We start from the raw sequence: 13,732 nt of genomic DNA on the forward strand, positions 1-13,732 counted from the left end.
GTCAAAGAAGAAGTCTCCAAAATTAAAAAAAAATGTTTTGAAGTGAATAAAAATAAAAATATAATTTATCAAAAATTTTGGGATGTAGTAAAAGCAGTGCTTACAGAGATATTTATAGCACTAAGTGCACACATTAGGTAAAAAATATATAAAGCAAATTACTTGCGATTCTACTTTTAAGAAACTACAGAAAGAAGAGCAAATTAAGCCTAAACCAAGCAAAAGAAAATAAATAATTAAAGCAGAAATCATTGAAATTAAAAACAGGAAAACAGTGAAGTCAATAAAACAATGTTGGTTCTTTGAAATTATCAACCAAATTGATAAACCTTTAGCCAAGAAAAAAAGGAAAAACAACATAGAAGATGCAATTTACCAATATCAGAAATGAAGGAAAGGTCACCACTGTTGATCTAATAGATATAAAAATATGATAAAGGAAGATCATGAACAACTCTATACTCACAAATGTGGTAACTTAGGTGAAATAAACTAATGCTTGAATGACACAAACTACTAAAACTTACAGAAGAAATAGGTAGCCTGAATAGCCCTATGTCTTTAAAATTTAAATTAATATAACCTTTAAAACAGAAATCTTCAGACCCAGATGGGTCCACTGGTGAATTCTATCCAAACAGTTAAGAAAGAAAGAATACCAGTTTTCCATAATCTTTTCCAGAAAATAGAAATGGAGAAAACAGTTTCTAATTCATTTTATGAGTTCAGATTTCACCTAATACCAAAACCAGTTAAGGCATTACAAGAAAACTGCAAAGCAATATTACTTATACATATAAAAACCCTCAGTAAAATATTAGAAAATCAAACCCAACAATGTATAAAAAGATCTATGTGCCACAACCAAGCGGTGGAATTTATTCCAGGTAAGTGGAATTTATTCCGGGTAATGCAAAACAGGTTCAACATTTGAAAATAAATTAATGTGATCCATCACATCAATGGGCTAAAGAAGAAAAAATCATATGACCATGTTAATAGAGGCAGAAAGGGTATTTGACGAAATCAAAACACTCTTTCATGGCAAAAAACAATCTTAAACTAGGAATAGAGGGAAACTTTTGTAACTTGATTAAGAACATTAAGGAAAAAAAAAAAAAATCCTACAGGTAACATCATACTTAATGGTGAGAGACTGAACACTTTCCTCTGATACTGAAAACAAGGTAAGGCTGTCCTGTCTCACCACTTTGCTTCAACATCCTACTGGGAGCCCGAGCTAGTGCAAGAAAACAAAATAAAACTTATACAGATCAGAAAAGAAGAAAGAAGACATCTTTATTCACAGATAATACACATGTCCATATGGAGAACTTCAAAGAATCCATAAAACAACTCTCATAACCAATAAGTGAGTTTGCAGGATGCTAGATCAATATACAAAAGTCAGTTGCTTTCCTATATGCGAGTAGTAAACTACTGAAATTTGAAATAAGAACAATTACCATTTATAATAGCACCAAAAAGACAAAAAACACACAAAAAAATACTTAGGCATAAATCTAACAAAATATGTACAGGATCTGTATGCAGAAAACTACAACATACTGATGGAAGAAATCAAAGAAGATGTAAATAAATGGAAAAGTAGTGCATGTTCATACATTGGAAGACTCAATGTTGTTAAAATGTTCATTCTGCCAAGCTTGATCTATAGATTCAACCCAATCCCAATCAAAATCCCAACAAGCTGTCTTGTAGATAATGACAAAATGATTCTAAACTTTACTTGGGAAGGTAAAAGACCTAGAATACCCAACATAACACCCACTAAAAAAGGGACAAAGTTGGAGGACTCACACTACTCAATTTCAAGTCTTACTAGAAACAGATACAGTTCCTGCCCTTATGGGACAAACAGACATTCATCAAAAATGCACATGCTAGAAAGTAAAGGTAAATTAAATCAAAACAGTGGTCAGTGGTACAAAGGGAAAGCATGTTGGTTTTGACGGTGGGGACAGGGACATGTTTATCCTGAGCTCAAAGGGTAGTCTGGACAGTGGGAGGATTTTTAGCAGAGAAAAGGGCCACAGCTTAGAACATGTGGGAAGGGAGCAAGGTGGGGGCACTGACAGCCAGGGCTACTCAAAAGAGATGTGGAGGGAAAGGATGTTATGTGGTTTTGGAGACAAGTGGGCATGTGTGGGAGGCTGAGAGGTGAGATAGGTGGGATTGGCAAGGGGTTGACTTTAAGCAGTGTAGAGAAGGGAGTGATCTAAGAGAATTTGGATTTTTATCTTCATAAATGGATGGAGCTCTTGGGCCAAAGTTCTCAAACTTGAGCTTTTGAAATACAGAACCTAGAGCTTCACCCCAGAGTTTCTACTTGGCAGGTCAGGGTGGAACCCTAAGAATTTTCATATCTTCCATGTTTCCTGGTGATGCTGACATTGCTCGTCCAGAGACACACATTGAGAACCCAGCTCCCAAGAAGGAGCTCCAGGTTAGGCAGGAAGGACCCAAGCTTACATTTGGATGGGTTGACTATGAGTGCCTTTTTACCGCCACCTGAAGATGGTAGCTAAGAGAAGAGGTGGGCTTCAAATATTGGCTCCACTACATACTGTGTGTTCTTCAGCAAGCCAGTTGACCCTCCTGAGCCTCGATGGCCAGGTCTGTGAATTGAGGATGACAATAGTATCTACCATTAGGGATGTTGTGCAGATCAGTTGATATCTGTTGAGTCAGGTACTCATGGAATAGCTGTTTTGCATTATCCTCATCACCTTCATCATCATGGTCACTCTGGCCAGCACTAAAGACATATACCCAACCTCTCTGTGGCTGAAGTTTATCTTCTATAAAATGAGAACCTGTTTTTCATGAAGCTGTCATTTTCACCAGTTTGGGGTGCAGGTGCAGATTGCCTACTGTTGCGTTTCTGAACACTCCCCTCGCGAGGCTCCTAACCCCACCCCAGCAAACTCATCAACATGACTCCTTCCAGCTTCCACCGCTCTGGGGAGGATTCCTTTTTATCTTGCATTTCCAGTGATGTTTCACGGCCTTTTGTGGAGTGGACCCTGGCTGAGCTTCTGGCTCTTCTTGAGCGTAGGGGATATCTCAGACTGCAGTGGGAAATTCAAAAGCTGCTTGCTTCACAAAGTAAGAGAATGTTAGTAGATGCTTGAAAAGTACCCTGAGGGAGCTGGTCAAAGGTGCTCTGTAAAATTGCATCTGTTGCTAGCACCATGAGCAGCTGTCTGCCCAGGAGGCCTGGGAACAGGGACAGAGAGAGCTGGCACCCTTCCTTCCTCTGCCCTACACATTGGCCCTTCCGCCATTAAGACCATCTCCGCTTGACTTTTTCAGTCTTCTGGCTGGGAATTAGCATCTTGAGGTCTCCATTAAGATCTTTTCAAGGATGCTTTTCCTATTTGTTTCAATCTTCTGGTTGAATTTGATCCATGTTATGATGTCGGACTTTTTAAAAAACATAAAACAATCAGGAAAACGTTGCTATACCCATCCTAGCAATTCAAGACCAAGTTCATTTTGGTAAAAACACTTGGGAAAGGGCATTTCCAGGCTGGCTAATCATTAAATGGCACAGTCCTGTCCACTGACTCCCTCTTCAACTGGTGTGTGTTCTGGAGGGATCTATGTCTCAGAGCATTACTTCATTTTGAATGTGCAATTAAAAGAGGCCCCATGCTGCTGGGGATCTCACACTTCTGCTTTCTGGTTTGTTTTGCATGCTGACACTTTGAGGAAAAGCCCACTTCCCTAATTACAGACATCATCCAGCAGCAGGAAGCACTCTGGCTTGTTGATGCCTGTCTTGTGCTTTCTCTCTGTTTCAGCTGTTTTCCTTTTAAGATACTCCTCTCAGATTTGTGCGCTTCTTCCCTTCCCACATTTTATACTGCCCAGCGCCTGGGATTCCAGACCTGCGTTTGAATCCAGGAGAGGGAGGTAGGTCAAATTTGTGGGAATCAGGCATATTTAGAAACCCTGACCTCAGGCTCTGCGCCTCTGTGGGTGTCTGTAGGAGGGATACTTAGCTTTCATGCCTGTGTCTGTGTTTCCTCTCCTTTGCCGCCAACATTCTCCCACTGAGCACATGTCCATCTTGAGCTGGAAGGTTTAGCGGTTTGCCATCTTGTCTTGCCTGCAGTTATGATGCAGCTAAACCATCTTTCTCTCCTTCCCATAACCTATGCCACTTTGCTTTAAGCATTGGGTATATTTATGTCTCAGGTTTATGAAAGACAATTATAAAATCTCAGGAGACCATCATAAGCCCTGTAATATCTTGCAGTCCTGAGTTACCCACAATTATTTTTTAACTGGCTAGGAAAAAGAATGCTAGTGATTTTTTAAAAATAGACATTCAGTAAATTCTGGATATTTCTTAATCCACGTTTACTGTGTCCTTTTTGCTTAAGTCAGGTGTTTTGGTTTCTCTGGCAGCTGCAGGGTCCCCATAAAGGTTATGCTAATGAGGTAGTGATAGAAAAGTAAAATAGAGCCTGAAAGCGGGAAACGTCAGCAAGGTACTAAGGCACAGACAGGAGATGTTAGGTCTGCCGGCTGTTGTCATTGCAGTCTGCTGTGGCCTCACCCCCAGGCCTTCACAGCTGATTAGGAAAGGGTCTTGGGATGGGTACCAGGGCAGGATCAAGGAAAGCCTGCGACTGTTCTGCCTTTCTCATCGTCCACGTGTGGTTTGCCTAGATAAAAACAAGACAGTAAGATCTATCAGGCATATTCAACGTGAGTTCTTTTGTCTAGCATCTTGTTAGTTGTTTGTATTTTTCCACAGAGAAGAGTGAGTGATGAGGTGGCCCTGGGACATAGTAGATGGTGCAGTTCACTGGGGAGACGTCCTTGGCCCCACTCAGGGTCAATATGGGCCCCAGACTGCTGGCTGCAACCCCACCCTGTCCTCTTCTGCTCAAAAGAGCATGCAAGGGACGTTGCTAAGTGGCAACTGTGGTTGCAACCGAGCGTTCAGTTAATTATTCACAATGGCTAGCTCTCTTTTTAATTACCAATTGCATGTGCATTGCGTGTGCGTCCCTTCCCCCTCCTCTGAGCACACCTGTGTGATGAGGCATGTACTTCTTCCTGATGGAGAAGAACTACAGAGATGTCTCCCAGGTGGAGCCCACAGCCCGGCCCGGTCACCAGCACAGCACAGTGACTTGACTGTCCTCCCTGGCTCCCTTCCCTACCCGTGGCAAGTGCCAACTTGCTTCCACTCACATTGAACGTGGTCAACTTGCCTCCCTCCCACACTGTAGCACTTGAACAGGGCAATACTACATTATAGCAGAGGTTCTCTGGCATTCGAGTGCTTAAAAATCACCTGGGAAGCAGGCCAGGTACGGAGGCTCACGCCTATAATCCCAACACTTTGGGAGGCCAAGTTGGGCGAATCATGAGGTCAGGAGTTTGAGACCAGCGTGGCCAACATGGTGAAACCCTGTCTCTACTAAAAATACAAAAAATTAACCGGGTGTGGTGGTGTGCGCTGTAGTCCCAGCTACTCGGGAGGCTGTGGCAGGAGACTCTCTTGAATCCAGGAGGCAGAGGTCGCAGTGAGTGGAGATCATATCATTGTGCTCCAGCCTGGGCAACAGAGTAAGACTCAGTCTCAAAAAAAAAAAAAAAAAGAAAACACCTAGGAGGCTGTTTAAAATTTACATTTCTTGTCTGTATGCCCTATTTGCTGGGTCTGAGGTGGACCCAGGACCCTGCTTTCCAGAAGGGAGCCTGAGGGTGGGGTGCCCTGAAGACCACACTCAGGGAGAACTGGACATGTGGGCTTTCATGAGCCAGAGTCCTGCCAAGAACTAGAATCTGCAGGTGGCTTTGGCCGGTCCCACTTAGAGGCAAGAAGAGGTGTGGATAGTAGAGAACCTGGAAATCACACAGTCCCCAGGATGAAAGTGGAACCCTCGGACCAGATCCTTAGTCTCTTCCTTTTGTGAGCCATTTCTGCCTACCTGTTGTCAGGGAGGCAGGAGGTTCATTTTTCTCTCACATGGCGCCTGACATAATGACTTGCACATGGTAGATGCTCAACAAGCGTATTGAGTGAATCAATCATTTAGATGTAAATTAAATGCACCAGATGGGCTGGTTGTTTATTTATAACTATGTAGAGAGTTAACATTTATGTTGACACCCAAGCATAATACCTGTTTTCTGTGTTAATTATGGCAAGGTGGGCATAGAAAAGAGATTTCTGAGTGTCTCTTGTGGAGCTTGAAAAAGTCTATGTGTGGGTTGAGATCAGCCTTTACTTGGTGCACTTTCAAGTCTTTTAAGTTCTGAAGGCACAGCAAGAGAATTTGGTGTTGAAGGTTTGGATAATGTTTCCAAGTATTTCAATATCCCTCTATTTCTAAACATTAGTAAAAATCATGCCTCATGCTGCCATCCTTAGCTTCACTTTTTGTTTCTAAAATGTGTATCTCTGTATACTAAGAAGTCCCCTGTGCATGCCCGCACGTACAGCAAAGTCAACTGCTCAGCAGAATGTGCACGATGTAAGGCTGTGCCTTGGAGACCAGGCACCCCGTGCAGTGTGATGCACAGGCAGGCCTCAGGATGGCGTCCTGGAGGACAAGTGATACCTGTTAATGAAGCCAGTGGAGTGGATGCAAGGCCAACTCAGGCCCTGCAGCTGGGTTCTGTTCCTCAGTGTTGAGGCCACAGGTCTGTGTCCACATGTTTTCTTTTGCACAGTGGGATCCTGCCACACAAGGCAGTGCCCCCAGTCCTTTGCAGACCAGTCAAATGTGCTTGTCTGCAGAGCCTGGTGCTCGGTGGGGTGGTCCCACCACATCACTCTTCCTTGGTCATTTCTCTGTAACTAATCAGCCAGTCCCTGACCAAACCAGCAAGATCAATTCTTCCTCTGGCTGGGCTCATTCTGTTTTTTCTTTTCTTTTTCTTGGGACAGAGTCTCGCTCTATCGCCCAGGCTGGAATGCAATGTTGCGATCTCTGCTCACTGGAAACTCCACCTCCTGGGTTCATGCCATTCTCCTGCCTCAGCCTCCCGAGTAGCTGGGACTACAGGCACCCGCCACCACGCCCAGCTAATTTTTTTGTATTTTCAGTAGAGACAGGGTTTCACAGTGTTAGCCAGGATGGTCTTGATCTCCTGACCTTGTGATCCGCCCGCCTTGGCCTCCCAAAGTGCTGGGATTACAGGCGTGAGCCACCACACCCGGCCTCCTCTTTCTTATGAAAATTAATCTAACCCACAGATGAAGTATCCTTTCACCCAAGTCTTGACAATTTTCTCAGCTTCAAGCTTCAGAGGAAATTCCCAGGCGCATCTTAACAGGGCTGCTTTGCATTGAGGGGCTGTGTGGTTTGAGCGTGACAAGCGTGGATAGCTTTCTGCACTATGCTGATTTTGTTCCCTTCAATGGTATGGATTTGGCAGCAATTGTTTCCAGGTGATCTTTGCCCAGAGAACCACTTATTTCCCCCACTGTCACCTCAGTCTGTATGATAGCAGGGCTCTCATGGCCCAGGGATGTGAAAGTGAGACACCTTCAATTGCTAAGCGCTGCTGGAAATGTGCACTACAGGAAGTTGAGGGGGCTGGAGGGGAGGGAGCAGCACCTGCAGGAGCCATGCTTCAGTGGGTCTCAAGAAAAGCAGAAGGCTGGAATCTCAGGGCTGAGGCCCCTTGATAACTAGGACAGATGGGGTAAAAAAAAAAGGGGGGGGTTATAGAGACATAGGCTACCTCTTCTGGTTTGATGCCAAGCTAGAAAATGCTGAAATGAACACACATTTATGAGATAGGAGTAATGTATTTAAGAACACAGTCTTACATAGAGATAACTGTTTTCCCAAAACATCCAAGGTAAATTTATATATCTTTATGGATGAGGTTGGGTCTTTTCAGGGAAGGTTGGGGAGATGGAAGAGAAATTACTTATGATCAGGCCTCATGATTCATGGATTCCATATCTCTACATTCACCTACTCATTTAAATCTATTTGCAACCCCAGAATCAATATTCACAGCACCTTTGCAGTCATTTGTGACACTCACAAAGCAGTGAAAAATTTGAGGTCACCCAATACATATGCTTAGGTTGCACAAGGTGACACTCTGCTTTCTTGTTTTAGCTCTTACAAACACATTTTCTTTTTTCTTGGCCCATTTAGTCCATGGTTTTTGCATTTTTGTGCTTTTTGGGGGTGATTTTGCTATTTAAAATGGCCCCAAGTACAGTGCTTAAAGTACTTACTGTCTGGTGTCTCTAAGTACAAGAAGGCTGTGATGTGCTTTACAGAGAAAATACATGTGTTAGGGAAGCTACTTTCAGGCATGAGTTATTGTGCTATTGACCATGAGTTCAAGGTTAATGAATCAACAATATATATGAAATAAATATCTTTAAATAGAAATACATATAAAACAAGGTTCTGTATTGAGTGACAAAAATGTTGTAACCAGAGGATCAAAAGAACCTAAGCCCGTATTTCCCTAGGAGCAACTGTTCAGGATTTGAAATTCAGCCTTCATGGTGACTTTACAGAGCATGACTACTGTGAAGAACAAGGAGCAACTGTATTTCGCTTCATGCATCAGATGGAAAGAGAATAGAACCAGAAGTAGTGATATTGATGAAATGGAGAGAGGAGAAAGAAGAGAAAGAAATGACACTATGAAGATTTATTAGTTAAAATGTTACTAGTGATAATAAATTAATCAGAACTTTGGCCTCTGCCTTTGATCCTGGTTCCCGTAATCTCTAAGTGCCAGGCTCAGATAATGTGGCCCTTGCAGGGTTTGGGCAGCTAGTCCTCTAACCATTTCTATAGGTAAACGCGGCCATGAAGGAAGCATACACTGGGCTCAGCTCCTTCCTTCCTAACCTCTCTTCTAGCCCCACGTACCTCTTCAATACCAGAAAGTCTTCTTCTGACTCTGCCAGAGCCCAGCTCCTAGAACCTAGCTCATTCACTCACCAGCCTTTTTTGTCAATAATTCATTCAAATATTTATTTCTTTAAATATCTATTAAGCACTGTTGCTTCTCTCGCCCAACTCCATTGCACATGCTATATCAGTTATCTGTTGCTACATAACAGATCACTCTAAACTTAGTAGTTTAAAACAACAATAATTACTTATTATTGCTCATAATTTCTGTGGGCCAAGCATTTGAGATAGCTGGGAAGGCTCAAGCCCTCTGTAGGGTTGCAGTCAGGTGTGTGGGCCAGGGCTACAGTCTCACCTGAAGGCTTGATAGAGGCTGGAGGATCCTCTTCCGAGGTGGCTGCTCGTACGGCGGGTCACTTAGTGCTGGCTATTGGCTAGAGGCCTCAGTTCCTTACCACATGAGCCTCCCCAAAGAGCTACTTGAGCATCTTTCCAACAAGGCATCTGGTTTCCCCAGAGTGAGCAATCCAAAAGCTGAGGAAAAGTGTTAAGTGCTCTCGTGAGCTAGCTTCAGAGACCCAACATTGTCACTCTGCAATCAGCCACTCTGTGTGCAAGGGGTGGGTGTACCAGGAAGTGAGGATCGCTGGGCACCATCTTGGAGGCTGCCTACCATGTGTACATTTTAACTCTCCAACAGAATTTGAAGGCTGAAGACCCATACTTAAAGTAGCCTCTGTTCTAGGCAATAGGGAACAAAATGGTAAACGTACTTACGCTAATGGAGTGTCTATTCTAGTGGCTTTGAGGAACGTAGACCAAAAAAAAAAAACAGAACTAAAACTCCAAGGTGGGACAGGTAGCTGGGAGGGTTAGTGTCAGGTAGGCCTGTAGAGCTCAGCCCCTCTTCATCATGCTGGCTGTTCCTCTGTAGGGGATGAAATTTTCCTCTGCCAGAGCAATGGCCTCTGGACAACTTGTTCAGCTGCTTGCCCAGGTGTGATCGCCTGTGCCTAATCTTCCAGTCAGACTGCCCCTAGAAACGTGACTTCTTAATTAGCTCAAAGGATATCTGAAACATTGTCCTTATGGTGGCAAGCATGGATCTATTGCTCTTCATCTATAAAGTTGCTGCCTGATAAGGTAGAACTACACAAATGATAGTTTCCCAACTAAATGCATTTTAAAGGGCAAAGGTTGTATAGTCAGCCTTAGTCCTGGCATAGGGGAAATGGACTATGGAAGTCTAGTTGGAAGAGAAGATTGAAACATGCCAGTAAGTGCAGAAGGATACAGTGTAATTTAAATAAAACACATGGAAGACATGAGGAGACTAGCGGGATATCATGGGCTCATCCATTTCTGCATGTTCCAGGAGGGTGGCTGGCAGGGCTCCTTGGGTGTGGAGCAGAAAGAATCAAAGCCTGTAGAATAAATCTGACTCTGTTCTAGATTTAACTCCTCACGATGTATCACATGCAGGGTGAAGCTTGACTGGCACTAGGAAGGATTTTGAGGTAAGGAAGCATTTTTTTGGTTCAGTCCAAGCCCTCATTGACTTTCCACCATCCTCAGGTGGGGGTGGGCATGTCTGTCTCCCGACCTCATGCACACACATGTGTGCACACACATGCACACACATACACACCCTTCTTATGAAGTGTGGGGCTGCCTGTGCTTTTCTCTTTTCTTCATCTCACCATGACTTATCCTCTTCTCTATTCAGAGTTCCCACTTGAGAGGGTCCAGTTGCCCTGGGCACCCCTCCACACTCCCCACTTATGACTCCAATTAGTTACAGTGGCTTTGGTATACTGTCATTCCCTTTCACCAGTGAGGAATTCTGGTGCTATGGTGCCCAGGTCACACAAAGCTGGGCTGAGTCACCGGCCTTCCTGATTCTCACCTCTGTGCCCTTGGGTTCCCTGCTCTCTGGCCCAGGGGAACCACCTCCATGGGGTTCCATTCCTTTCCAGCCCTCCTTGTCCTTTGTTCATTGGCAATGATGTTAACAAATTATATAGGGGAATATTTGTTCATCTAATTTATTGGTAAAAAGGCTGGAACAAGCTTGTCCAACCCATGGCCCACCAGCCACATGTGGTCCAGGATAGCTATGAATGTGGCCCAACTAAAATTTGTAAGCTTTCTTAAAACATTGTGAGATTTCTTTCCCTTGTTTTTTGTAGTTCATCAGCTATCGTTAGTATTAGTATATTTTACATGTGGCCCAAGACAGTCCTTCTTTTACCAGTGTGGCCCAGGCAGGCCAAAAGTTTGGATACCACTGGGCTAGAGCAACAGAAGGGGCACATCAGATTTGTGTCCACAACAGCTAACACAGTGGTTTCCAGGCAGGGGTAAGTTACCCTTACGGAACACTTGGCAATATCTGGAGATGATGTTTGGCTGTCATGATTGGGGAATGGGGTGGGGAGAGGCCAGGGATGCTGCTTAACAGTCTGTACTGGACAAGACAGTCCCCGACCCTACACACATAACAGAGAAGGATCCAGTCCAAATGTCAGGAGTGCCAAGGTTGAGTAACCCCGAGCAAATATGATGAATGGTGCCAGATGGAAATGGGTGGAACCATCATAAGGAGTGGGAGCAGGATAAAGGCAACTGTCTTAATCTGTAAATCGAGGGTGGGGGATGTGTTTTGACCACATGCTTTTAAGGGAAGCTTTTCATTGTCCAGAAGCCCAGCGGGGATCCTGGATGGCTGGGGCCACCCACAGCTGCATTTGTGGACAGCTGGACACGGGCTCAGGAGATCTTGGCAGCATCACTGGGGTCGGTGCACTTTTAAGAGGGGCTTGGGTGATGTGAAATTGTTTGGACAAAATGAGCAGGACAGTGAGAGGTCTTGAAATAATGTCAAGGCAGGAAGAATGCATTGCCTTGGAGTGACTGCCAAGAGCGAGCATTTGCAGGTTGTTTGGGGAAAGCAGAACTGGCTGTATTCTGTTTGTCCTGTGGGCAGGAGGAAGATGGGAAATGGAGGAGGAGAGATGGGGAAGGAGCGATGGGGAATCAGATAAGAAAGTGTTTTCCGGCTGGGCGCCGTGGCTCACGCCTGGAATCCCAGCACTTTGGGAGGCCAAGGTGGGCGGATCACAAGGTCAGGAGATCGAGACCATCCTGGCTAACACAGTGAAACCCCGTCTCTACTAAAAATACAAAAAATTAGCCAGGCGAGGTGGTGGCGCCTGTAGTCCCAGCTACTCGGGAGGCTGAGGCAGGAGAATGGCGTGAACCCAGGAGGCGGAGCTTGCAGTGAGCTGAGATCCGGCCACTGCACTCCAGCCTGGGCGACAGAGCCAGACTCAGTCTCAAAAAAAAAAAAAAAAGAAAGAAAGAAAGAAAGTGTTTTCCAACAGAAGCATCAGGCACACATTGGAGTGAGTTCCCTTCCCTGAAGAGGCCAGGAGCTCGTGCAGGAACCAAGCTCCATCTGAGGCAGCCACAGGGCGGGGGCATCTAGAAGATTAGTTTCCGGGGCTCTCTGACTCTGGCCCTGTTAGCCTCCATCTGGACACACAGCAATTGCATGTTTAGCATTTTTGTTACAAAAGCAACATACAGTTGACCCTTGAACATTACAGGTTTGAACTGTGTGGGTTCACTTATATGCCGATTGTTTCTTCAGTAAAAATATTGGAAAATTTTTTGGAGGTTTTTGACAATTTTAAAAATCTTGCAGTTTAACTCCATAGCCCAGAAATATAAAAACTGTTAAGAAAAAGTTAAGTGTATATTGAATGCACAAAATATATGTAGTCTATTTTTTCATCTACTACCATAACATATATACAAATCTATTATTAAAATTAAAATCTATCAAACCTTACACACAAACACTTATAGGCCATATATGGTGACATTCACAGTCAAGGAAAAGGTAAATGAATATAAAGATGCAGTATTAAATCATAACTGCATAAAATTAACTGCAGTACACACTGTACTGCTGTAATCATTTCATAGCCACTTCCTGTTGCTATTGTGATGAGCTCGAGAGTTGCAAGTGCCTGCTTAAATCACTGTATGGTGCTCATCATCTCTGCATGAGCAGTTCATCTCTCCAGTAAATTGCATATTGCAGTAAAAAGTGATCTTTAATAAGTGATCTCTTGCAGTTCTCAAGTATTTTTCATCATGTCTAGTGCAATACCGTACAACTTGAATAACGCCATGGGTCCCCTATGAAGGGTCACAGTGAGGCTGGAAGTGCTCCCAAGAAATCATGACATTATAAGAAAAAGCTGAATTGCTTGATGAGGCTTGCAGATGGAGGACTGTAGCCACAGTTGCCTGCCATTCCAGACAGATGAGTCGTCTTGTAAACAGATGACAATAAATGTATGGCACTGATATACAGTACAGTATTGTAAATATATATCCTATTCCTTATGATTTTCTTAATGACATTTTTTTCTCTAGCTTACATCACTATAAGAATATCGTATATGATACATATAACATGCAAAATATGTGTTAATCAATTATTTATGTTACAGGTAAGCCTTCTGGTCAACAGTAGACTATTAGTTAAGTTTTGGGGGAGTCAAAAGTTATACAGGAATTTTTACCACATGGGGGGGTGGTCAGCATCCCCACATTGTTCAAGGGTCAGTTGTATATTCCTTGTGGAAACCCTAAAAAGCAAAGAGCAGCATGTTTCCACTGAGCAGGGTTTTGCCAGCCTCTGGTTAAACCCTGAAGCCTGAGCAAGGCAGTGAAATCTCCAGACCTTTGGTGCTCACATTTTAGGGCAAGGGCAGTTTTGTGTTATTGCTACAAAGGTAATAGATGCTTTTGAGAAGTTAACTATGTGTGGGGGT

The 13,732-nt window shown here is 43.8% G+C and overlaps 1 protein-coding gene across 11 annotated transcripts in view; it reads left to right on the forward strand.

Moving 5' to 3' along the window:
• Nucleotides 1–13,732, forward strand: part of SYK (spleen associated tyrosine kinase) — a 128,176-nt gene that overhangs the window by 22,471 nt on the left and 91,973 nt on the right. The window contains exons 1-2 of one of the 11 annotated variants that reach the window (XM_077965156.1): nucleotides 3,757–3,939; nucleotides 10,368–10,402. The gene's annotated coding sequence lies outside the window, so the exon portion shown is untranslated. 11 annotated transcript variants of the gene reach the window in all.

The sequence above is a fragment of the Macaca mulatta genome, chromosome 15, assembly GCF_049350105.2.
Source record: "Macaca mulatta isolate MMU2019108-1 chromosome 15, T2T-MMU8v2.0, whole genome shotgun sequence".
Classification (NCBI taxonomy): Eukaryota; Metazoa; Chordata; class Mammalia; order Primates; family Cercopithecidae; genus Macaca; species Macaca mulatta.